At 29.3% G+C, this 12,496-nt stretch overlaps 1 protein-coding gene across 1 annotated transcript in view; it reads left to right on the forward strand.

Moving 5' to 3' along the window:
• Positions 1 to 12,496, forward strand: part of LOC129749948 (angiotensin-converting enzyme) — a 405,427-nt gene that overhangs the window by 144,270 nt on the left and 248,661 nt on the right. The gene's annotated exons all lie outside the window — the stretch shown is intronic.

Raw genomic sequence — 12,496 nt, forward strand, 5'->3', positions numbered from 1 at the left:
CAGTCAGCGACGAGTTCTCGCGCAATCGCGCGCACCAAGCTCACCTTGAGCTGCGGCGTCGTTTGGCGGGAAAATTTGCGTTCTCAGCAACCCCAACAAAGTCCGACGATTTTCCTCCCAAAGCTCGAATTTGAGAAAGAGAGCGAGTCACCACGTGCTGCTTCGCTCCATATTCGATGGGAGTTGAGAGAGCCTCTGAAAAGCCGGTATGATCACTCACTCACATGTTTTCCTTCCGAGAGAGCGCCATTTTTTTTTTCGTTTGTTTCAAACTCAAACGACGGACGCGCAAAATTCGAAAAAACAGCTGCTCCTATCGGTGGTTAACAAATTGACGAACGATGATCGCGTGTTTGATTGTTTGTTGTTTTTTCCTCCGTTTATTTTGCATCTTACCTACTCTACCATGTGTGAGGTGATGTTGTTGGTAGGCCACTTTTAGGAACCGTGAAATTCGTCCGGCACCGAAAAACCTGATCGATTACAATCACACCGTTTAATTAGGTTTGGCGCTGGATGGGTTTTGGGCTGGCGCGCCGTCGATTGTGATTTTATTTGGTTAAACAGATTAGGTGTTGCTGTGTGTTTTGAAAGAACCTGATGTTGGAAACCGGGCGGGTGACAACAACTGTTGATGTTATTGTTTGGCAACATTGAATGAACTTGGTTGAAACTAGCAAAATTTATGATAATTTTTTCAAAATGACAAGGCCTTATTAGAATATTTTTACAAGATTTTACGTATAATATTAAAAGAGAAAAACATAAATAATTAAAATATTGCATCGACATCCTTCATCGGCATGCTAAATCAATAAAAATTGAATAAAAAGTTAGTAGGATAAAATGTTTCAAAAATGTTTAGTTCTACGGAAATTGATTGCAATAAGGAATTTTATACTAATATCTTGGAGTAAAAACTTGACAGATTTGACGCAGACTGGAAGACGATTTTAAAATTATACGGCAATGAAACAACTTTTCAGCCGGTTTACAGGTTTTAACAGGACTATTATTGTGTTGATAAAATAAATACTGAATACTGATTGAACCGATTTGACGTTTGAGTTTGTTGTCCTTTTGTAATACTTTGTTGTTTTTGGTCTGTGAAAGCAAAAAATAAGGAATCTCAGGGGAACTAGTCCATCTCAAGGTGTGTATGTATAGGAAATGTAACGATATGTCGAATTCCCGATTCAGCCTTTTTGGCTTTACAACTGAGGACTTCGTGGAGTTTGTTTACCAACAAAGCCCTCAGTTAAAACAAATTTACTAACTGACAAAGTTAGAGAACCTTGTGTTCAAATAACCTTGGTCCATCTTATCAAGGCACACTTGATAGCATTTTTGTGTAAGGTTCAGAACGTTTAAATCTGGGCCTATCCAAACCCAGTAACTGAGAGTGGCAAAGGATTCGTTCAAAAACGTATACTTTTTCTCATCATGATAAAACCACATTATAAACGGTGACTACCCAAGTAACAATTTAGGTTTTATAATGAACTGCATGCCAGCTATAAATTAAAACTATAAAACCGTGTACAGATATGTAAGAATCCATAAAATTCCAATACAACGGTTAGTAGCACAAAAAGGCCCTACTGCAGTAGGTTCTGTAGAGCAAATTATAAAATTATAAAGTTGATTTGGCTTGTCAAATCAACTTTAAAAGTTCTGTATGAATTTTGCTTATAAATCCTATTTATTATATTATTTTCGTCTACAAAAAATTTTGCTCCGGCATTTGGTTCTTAATAATAATTTTTAAAACAAATGAATCTCATTCAAATAAAATATAAAATCGAAAGCACAAAGCTGAAATTTGTTTGTCATCATTCTGTTAGGGAATCCAACATGATTTTATCAATCAGAATTTTCGATTCCAACCATTATTCAACATGCGCTTTCAAGTTTACGACAAATATTTATGAGAAAATTCTAAAAAAATAATGGGCCTGCTGTAAATTGCTTCTTAAAGCAATTAAAATGCAATAAAATAGATATCAAAATTATGATTTTTTTTATCTTGAACTATTTGTGCTCGTTCAAGAATTTTTTTTTATACTCTTTCTTCCATAAGGATGATGGAACTCTCATAAAGCATGAATAAGATGAGGCATACTTTTTATAAAAATAAACAGTCGTTAGTAAATTCATCATTATTGGGCATGAAAATGGCGATATTATAATTTTTTTTAATAGTTGTTATTGGACACTTAAAAAACGATTTTGTTATCTATAAATTGCCAATCAAACTTTTTCACTTTTTCAAAACATTTTTGTCTTATAAAAATGTATTGAGTTGTAAAAGGTAGCTTGAACGGAAATCTTTGAACCAACAAAGCTATGTAGCAATCTATAAGTTTTTTTCTACAAAACCACTTCAGGCTTGATGAGTTTTTTAAAGTCATTTAAAAGAATCTTATAAATACGAATACTATAGAGGCCCCCTTGAAAATATATTGGTAAGAACAGTACAAGCACCTTATGAAACCTTTATAATTCAAAGGATGTTGGCGGTAGATGATAAAAATAATTGAACACCATTTGTCGAATTATGCAAAGATTTTTTTTATTCCCTTATCACTTTATCACACTGTTCTAATATTCTTGAGAGACAATTAAATATATTCATGGGTTCACTGTTTTATTATCGGTAAACTTCAATTATTACGGACCAAGACAAATGTTGAAATGTTTATTACTAAGCTGACAATCAAGAAATTCCACTAAGATGTACACTTCCAGCAAATAATTAAAACTGTGCAGCAAGCCAATTATTTTTTCTGACGCTTGACGAAGTCAATTTCATCTGTTGTTGCTCCTTTCATATGCAAAAAACATTTATTTCTCCGTTTGCCACCGAAATACATATTATTGTTTATATTTCGGTTGTTTCTGCATAATTTTCTTTTATAATCCCTTTAGATGGCCAAATGCCTATAATAAGCTTTATTTGACCTATAGCGGGATTTGTTTCATATAACTGGTTTAAAAAGGCCTCCATTAGTTATTAAGTAACATTTATAAAACCAAAGCTACTTGTGAAGACCGTATAAGGACACGAATACTACGAAATGATTTAAAAAGGCTTTTATAAATCAAAACAAGTTTGTAACTACGTATTTCATGACTTTTTCAAATGTTTTATAATTTCAGATATAAAAATGTTTTATAGCATGCACTAAGTGCCAAATAAAAAAGCAATCATAGAAGTTTATTGCTGTTTCAAAACTTGGCTTCATAGGACGCTTGTAGCTGTTCTAGAGAGAAGTTGTGAATAGGTTTCCAATAAATACATTTACGGTATTATACATCACTTATAAACCACCTTATAAAAATTATAAAACCTTTTCTATTTTTGTGTGTTACTTGGGTACCGTAAACTGGGGGAACTTTGATCACTTTTTTCATTCGTTTTTGAATATTTTGGAAGGGATTGCTTTTTCGTAATACCTAAAAGCTTTAAAACCCTTACTGAGATGACGAGCATCAAACATGATCATTGATTGTAGGAAATTAAAACGACATTGGTTGTTATAATTAAATGTTTGTTACAAAACTAGATTTCGAGTTTCGGGGTAACTTTGATCACTATGGTTTTTAAGTATCTCAACATCTTCAAATCTATTGTTTTGATGCCATTAAGCATAGAAGGCTCAACACATCGATAGCAGTATTTTTTTTTATTGGACTCAATTTAATTTTTCAACGTTTTTTCGAAAACAAATATGCTCTAAAAATGGACAATGATGCTGCATACATTTAGGGGCAAAAATTATAAACATTTCTCAATATTTTTTGGCTTCAAAACCAAATAAAATTTTACTTTCATGCAATTCCCTAAGTCCTCGAACTGTTCCCATGTTTTTTTTTTCAAACTTAACCATTTGATAGGGTTTTTATCCATTCTTCCTATATTGGCTTTTTCATGGGAAATGACCCTTTTTTTTAATATCCAAAAATTATCATCAAATGAACATAAAAATAACACTTAAACTTAACCTAAACCAAGAAAAAAGATGAATTTTCAAATCAAACAACCCATTTGCTCCTAAATGCTTAAATTTGATCAGGAGAGATGTTTGTTTGTGAGCTTTAAAAAACCAGATATTTTAAGATTTTAAAATTATATTTTAAGTAACATTAAAAAATCTCCTAATATACACCAAATTTAGCTTATTTATAACTCAATTTACAGGCTTTCAAACGTAGTAAACAGTTTACAGATATTTTAACTTTATACTTAGTAATGACGATTATCTGCAAAAATTTCATGCTGATCAAAATTACCCCGCTGATCAAAGTTCCCCCAGTTTACGGTACTCATAGAACCCGTAAAAAATCGGTATATCCAAAAATTTGCTAGGATTGCGAGTAAAAAAATCCATCCAATCACGAAAAAGAAAATCCATCGGGGACAACGTTTTATTTTTTAAGATTTGCAAACAAAATGCCAAAGTAGGTTTTTTCATTTTTTACTTTAAACAACATTCTTTTAATTTTTAAACGTAGATTTATGAAAAATCTTAAAAAATTAAAAATGATTCAAAACATTTGAGTAAAACAGATATTAAGTAATCCTTTGATTTTGACCAAAATATACTATTTGATTTTTAATTGAATGGCATTTAGGTGAAGTATAAATTCTCATTTATGAATGTTGGTTAATCGCCGCGATGTATTGTTGTTGAATTTTATCGACGTTTTTCGGCGAGTTTTACAGATTAAAAACGTTTTTATACCATTTGTCCAGACGTTTCGAGCTACTCTGGTATTTGCTTCTCTTCAGTGGACACTAAAATTTATTTTAAATTACAAATAATTACTAAAATTACAATTTTTGTTTTCAAACTTACGAATTACTGGCTTTCGTCTATACTAATTTGTTCTGGCTCAGTTTGTTTTGTTTTGCGTTCTGTGTAAATGCAAAACAAAACAAACTGAGCCAGAACAAATTAGTATAGACGAAAGCCAGTAATTCGTAAGTTTGAAAACAAAAATTGTAATTTTAGTAATTATTTGTAATTTAAAATAAATTTTAGTGTCCACTGAAGAGGAGCGAATACCAGAGTAGCTCGAAACGTCTGGACAAATGGTATAAAAACGTTTTTAATTTGTAAAACTCGCCGAAAAACGTCGATAAAATTCAACAACAAATTCTCATTTAAAAAATATCAAATATAAGTAACTTTTTTAAATATTCCTCGATAGTTGTTTCTATTAAGCGGAATGTGGCATGTTTCATATTTTTAAAACCAGTCCTGGACTCCTACGAACGTAAAACATGGTTGTAGAAATTTATTAGACTACTTTAAATTTGTGGGAACAATACGAGCGAGGTGGTTAGACCAAGTGGAGCGTGATCTGGCGAACGTGGGGTGCCCGAGAAATTGGAGAACGGTTGCCATGGATCAAGTGAATTTTAGGAATTATGTTCGTCAAGTTATGTCGTCAGACGGAATACTATGTAAATAAAATAATTGTTTTAAAAATCGATTTCTTTTTTGTTTAGAATTATTAAAATCGAAAATGGACTATGATACTGCATAAAATAAGGGCCTAAACATAACTTATAAAATTTTAACAAATAAAAGGCAGTTTAGCCCTCATTAAATTCTCTAGGCCCTCGCACTATTCACCTTCAATTTTTCCCTTTAAACTTTTCTATTTAACAGGGTTTCTAGTTGTTTGTCCAATACTGGCTTAATTTTAAAAAACGACTCTATTTTTTCAATATAAAAAGTTTACCTCAAAATACAACAAAACCTACGCCCAAACTATGATTTGACTGAGGGAAAAAGTTGAACTGTCACATAAATCAACCTGCTGCTTCTAAACGCTGTGATTTCATCCGAAGGTTTTTGTTTGATAGCCTTCGAAAAAATAGATATTTTAAGATTTTGAAATAAAATTTTTACTTACTTTTGAAATTTTCGAAAACAAATCAAGTTTTACCTAATTTAAAGCTCAACATGTAAGTTTTTAAACGTAGAAATTTTTTTTAAAGATATTTTACTTAAGTCTTAGTTATTGCTGATTATGTGGCAAAATTTCATCATGATCAAAGCTACTCCGGTGATCAATGTTACCTCGTTTTACGGTAATGAAATTTATAGACGGATATATAAGATAAGGAAGCATGAGAAGTGTTGAGCCAATTGGTGTTACGAGAAATCTTCTTATTTTCTTTAAAATTTCGTCAAAATCCCATTTTTTACAGGTTTGGAGAAAATAAAAAAATAAAGAAAATTTCCATAACTTTTTCTGAGAATTCAAATTTACTCGCGGTTTTTGGGAAGCTGATCTTTGAGTTAATAATAATTTGTATTCTACATTTTTGACAAAGAAGTACACAAATTGAATCAAATTGAATCTAATTGTGTACCTATTTTTACAATATATACAAAAAAAATAGAGCAGACAAAAAAACTTATTGAATAATTGGATTCAGCGCTCCTGAATAAGTCAAAATCAATTCTGCACAGCAAAAATTGAACCAGTCAATTTTACATCGAAAGCGATGCAAATTATTGGACCATCGTTTAAGATGGAAATTTTTTTCATTTTGAAAACACATCATCGCATGTAAATTTCAAATCGATGTAAATATTCGATGAATGTAAATATACGCCAATCGTTGTAATGTGTGAGACTTAATTTGACTCTCATCGATTGTAATTCAATCAAGAGGCTTATTTTATACATTGAAATCGGAAAATGAATTGGAAAGTAACATAAGGAGATGAGATACATGTGATTCGTTGCACCTCGGGAAAATGTGAATGTTTTCTTGTGTTATCTGCAATTCTTATTTCAGAAGTTTCATTGGCAAATAATGTAAAACATTGATTAAGCTGTTTCATTTTAGTTGAAAATTAGCAATCCACATTACCAATGTCATTAAATTTTCATAATTCAGCCTAAGAAAGCCTATCCCGGAAGGATTTAAATGAAATATATAAAATCTGTAAAAAATTTCTTGTGTCAAGAATTTAAACTGCAACATTGACAAATCCGAATAAAAGTCTGTGAAATTTTGAATTTTTCATGATGTTTAAACCTTCTCCACGATCTCAATGCAATGCAACTTCATATTAAAAAAAAACCCCATTTCTAGAAAAAAAAAATGCTCCACGACAAAATTCAAATAAATTGTGAATTTAAAAAAAATGGGTACAGAAAAATCGCTATGGCCAAGCTCCTTGAAAGTCGCATCTGTTCGAAAAAAAAACGGGTTATTTTCAATAAAAACGGTCAAATCTTTTTACTTACCACAGAAAAACTTTAAAAATTTTTCGTTTTCAATAAATAAAAGGGAAGCCAATGATGTTTCCTTTTTGTCAATAGGAATATTTGCTTAACATTTCAAATTATTTAAAACATTATAGATCTCTAATCAAGATTTAGTGATTATTCAATTTTGGCTGGTTTAATCACCTTAATGTAAAAAAATTGCAAGTAGGTACATGCATTCGTTTAATTTATCCTTTTTCAGTAATGTTTTTACTAATAACTTATCGTTATGAAAAAATACGTAAAGCTCTGCAAACTATTTTAGCCTAAATGTAAACATTAAATAACTAATTTTAAATACTTAATTGTTGACAGCATAGTCAGTCATATTTAAAAAAAACGAATTATTTTTATTACTGTCCCGATGTTTCGGCTTTTTTTGTAGCCTTCTTCAGTAAAGAACTGAAAATTTATTGTCATGAGTCCAACGGGTCGTGTTTTAAGATTGTAGTGACTCATACCAATATATTGTTTTGAGCAGTTCTTGCACGGGATGCTGTTAAAAATTTCCCAGAGCCAAAGATCCAATTTCATCATCAGAAATACCAAACATTGTTCACAGCATCCCGTGCAAGAACTGCTCAAAACAATATAAAAATTCGACAAAAATAATAGGATATACCTAATTTTACAAACTCAAACATACTTTTAAAAGTTAAATTCAGCCAACAATTACCAACCAAAATAATCACTAGACGAAAAACGAACCTGACAATTAGTGAGTAGAAAACCTCAATAAGTTAAACTAAAAAAGACAATGTTACATCATTACAATCAATTTACATTTCTCCGCTGAAGAAGGCTACAAAAAAAAGGCGAATCGTCTGGACAATCGTAAAAATAATTCGTTTTGATTTTCAAAAATATGACTGATTAAGCCGTTAACAACAAAAAAATTCAAAATAAAATTCATCCAGTAGCAAATCATTATAAAAAATATAGTTCTTTTTAATTATTTGATATTTTGCCTATGAGCCCTAAGAGCCAAAGGGTTATGAGTGCATAAAAGCTCAATTCGAGAGAACACGCTTTTAGAATGTTGTGTTTGGCATTTTTTTTTCAAATATTTTTCGAGAATTGGTATTTTTCTTTCGAATGTTAAAGTATGTAAATAGAATTCGGGAAAAATCATCATGTAAAAAATTGTTTGGTTTCATTAACTCAAAATCGATTGTTTTATCACTTTAACCCTTTTGGCTTAAAGGGCTTCATAGATTTATTTATTTAACAATTTTCGTAGATGCTTCAAATTATTTACAGAGATTAACCCATCCTATTCTAGATTTGAGATTTGAGACCAGTTGGAGCCGAAGGGTGCTTGATATAAGGAAAATGATTATATTTTTTAAAATGCATTATTATTGAAAAACTTTTTCATGAGTACTGAGAATTTGCAACTTTTCCGTAGATTTCTATTCGAATGTTATGTCTGAAACTAAACGCATAATTTATCTGAACGAAATAACAATTTACTGTATTGCACAATTAAACGATGTAGCGAATAATGGGGATATGTTCAAGATAATCAGAGCATGTTGGCTATAAGCTTCAAAGTCAACATAGAAAGGGCTTTTATTAATTTACTTGATTGTATATATATATATATATATATATATATATATATATGAAGATATGTCATATTTTGCCAATAAATTTTCAAAGTGAATACAAAACATCTGAAATATATTTTCATCTAATGCTTGGTAGATTAAGAGAGTTGTTTCTAACTTCTAAACGAATGCAAAACCATTCACTGTTACAATCAAGTAAATTAATAAAAGCCCTTTCTATGTTGACTTTGAAGCTTATAGCCAACATGCTCTGATTATCTTGAACATATCCCCATTATTCGCTACATCGTTTAATTGTGCAATACAGTAAATTGTTATTTCGTTCAGATAAATTATGCGTTTAGTTTCAGACATAACATTCGAATAGAAATCTACGGAAAAGTTGCAAATTCTCAGTACTCATGAAAAAGTTTTTCAATAATAATGCATTTTAAAAAATATAATCATTTTTCTTATATCAAGCACCCTTCGGCTCCAACTGGTCTCAAATCTCAAATCTAGAATAGGATGGGTTAATCTCTGTAAATAATTTGAAGCATCTACGAAAATTGTTAAATAAATAAATCTATGAAGCCCTTTAAGCCAAAAGGGTTAAAGTGATAAAACAATCGATTTTGAGTTAATGAAACCAAACAATTTTTTACATGATGATTTTTCCCAAATTCTATTTACATACTTTAACATTCGAAAGAAAAATACCAATTCTCGAAAAATATTTGAAAAAAAAATGCCAAGCACAACATTCTAAAAGCGTGTTCTCTCGAATTGAGCTTTTATGCACTCATAACCCTTTGGCTCTTAGGGCTCATAGGCAAAATATCAAATAATTAAAAAGAACTATATTTTTTATAATGATTTGCTACTGGATGAATTTTATTTTGAATTTTTTTGTTGTTAACGGCTTAATCAGTCATATTTTTGAAAATCAAAACGAATTATTTTTACGATTGTCCAGACGATTCGCCTTTTTTTTGTAGCCTTCTTCAGCGGAGAAATGTAAATTGATTGTAATGATGTAACATTGTCTTTTTTAGTTTAACTTATTGAGGTTTTCTACTCACTAATTGTCAGGTTCGTTTTTCGTCTAGTGATTATTTTGGTTGGTAATTGTTGGCTGAATTTAACTTTTAAAAGTATGTTTGAGTTTGTAAAATTAGGTATATCCTATTATTTTTGTCGAATTTTTATATTGTTTTGAGCAGTTCTTGCACGGGATGCTGTGAACAATGTTTGGTATTTCTGATGATGAAATTGGATCTTTGGCTCTGGGAAATTTTTAACAGCATCCCGTGCAAGAACTGCCCAAAACAATATATTGGTATGAGTCACTACAATCTTAAAACACGACCCGTTGGACTCATGACAATAAATTTTCAGTTCTTTACTGAAGAAGGCTACAAAAAAAGCCGAAATATCGGGACAGTAATAAAAATAATTCGTTTTTTTTTAAATATGACTGACTATGCTGTCAACAATTAAGTATTTAAAATTAGTTATTTAATGTTTACATTTAGGCTAAAATAGTTTGCAGAGCTTTACGTATTTTTTCATAACGATAAGTTATTAGTAAAAACATTACTGAAAAAGGATAAATTAAACGAATGCATGTACCTACTTGCAATTTTTTTACATTAAGGTGATTAAACCAGCCAAAATTGAATAATCACTAAATCTTGATTAGAGATCTATAATGTTTTAAATAATTTGAAATGTTAAGCAAATATTCCTATTGACAAAAAGGAAACATCATTGGCTTCCCTTTTATTTATTGAAAACGAAAAATTTTTAAAGTTTTTCTGTGGTAAGTAAAAAGATTTGACCGTTTTTATTGAAAATAACCCGTTTTTTTTTCGAACAGATGCGACTTTCAAGGAGCATAGCGATTTTTCTGTACCCATTTTTTTTTTAATTCACAATTCATTTGAATTTTGTCGTGGAGTATTTTTTTTTCTAGAAATGGTGTTTTTTTTTAATTTGAAGTTCCGTGTAAAATCATTGCATTGAGATCGTGGAGAAGGTTTAAACATCATGAAAAATTCAAAATTTCACAGACTTTTATTCGGATTTGTCAATGTTGCAGTTAAAATTCTTGACACAAGAAATTTTTTACAGATTTTAAATATTTTCTTCACCTCATTTAGATCCTTCCGGGATAGGCTTTCTTAGGCTGAATTATGAAAATTTAATGACATTGGTAATGTGGATTGCTAATTTTCAACTAAAATGAAACAGCTTAATCAATGTTTGGCATTATTTGCCAATGAAACTTCTGAAATAATATTTGCAGATAACACAAGAAAACATTCACATTTTCCCGAGGTGCAACGAATCTCATGAATCTCATCCCCTTATGTTACTTTCCAATTCATTTTCCGATTTCAATGTATAAAATAAGCCTCTTGATTGAATTACAATCGATGAGAGTCAAATTAAGTCTCACACATTACAACGATTGGGGTATATTTACATTCATCGAACATTTACATCGATTTGAATTTTACATGCGATGATGTATTTTCAAAATGAAAAAAATTTCCATCTTAAACGATGGTCCAATAATTTCCATCGCTTTCGATGTAAAATTGACTTGTTCAATTTTTGCTGTGCAGAATTGATTTTGACTTATTCAGGAGCGCTGAATCCAAGTATTCAATAAGTTTTTTTTGTCTGCTCTAGTTTTTTTTTTGAATAAATTTGTACTTCTTTGTCAAAAATGCATAATACAAATAATTATTAACTCAAAGATCAACTTCCCAAAAACCGCGAGTAAATTTGAATTCTGAGAAAAAGTTATGGAAATTTTTTAATTTTTTTTTATTTTCTCCAAACCTGTAAAAAATGGGATTTTGACGAAATTTTAAAGAAAATAAGAAGATTTATTTCTCGTAACACCTTGCATTCGTTTAGAAGTTTGAAACAACTCTCTTAATCTACCAAGCATTACATGAAAATATATTTCAGATGTTTTGTATTCACTTTGAAAATTTATTGGCAAAATATGGCATATCTTCATATATATATATATATATATATATATATATATATATATATATATATATATATATATATATATATATATATATATATATATATATATATATATATATATATATATATATATATATATATATATATATATATATATATATATATATATATATATATATATATATATATATATATATATATATATATATATATATATATATATATATATATATATATATATATATATATATATATATATATATATATATATATATATATATATATATATATATATATATATATATATATATATATATATATATATATATATATATATATATATATATATATATATATATATATATATATATATATATATATATATATATATATATATATATATATATATATATCTATATATATACATATATATATATATATATATATATATATATATATATATATATACATATATATATATATATATTAAAATAGGGACGCCCCGTAATGAACTCAAACGTTTAGCTGTTGATAGTTTAAAAAAATAAATCAATTCAGAAATATTATAAGTAATTGAAAACTAACAAATACTGATATAAGTAACGCACCTAGCATCACTGGTGAGGCCGCCAGCACAGGGT

The sequence above is a fragment of the Uranotaenia lowii genome, chromosome 2 (genome assembly GCF_029784155.1).
Source record: "Uranotaenia lowii strain MFRU-FL chromosome 2, ASM2978415v1, whole genome shotgun sequence".
NCBI classification, from domain to species: domain Eukaryota; kingdom Metazoa; phylum Arthropoda; class Insecta; order Diptera; family Culicidae; genus Uranotaenia; species Uranotaenia lowii.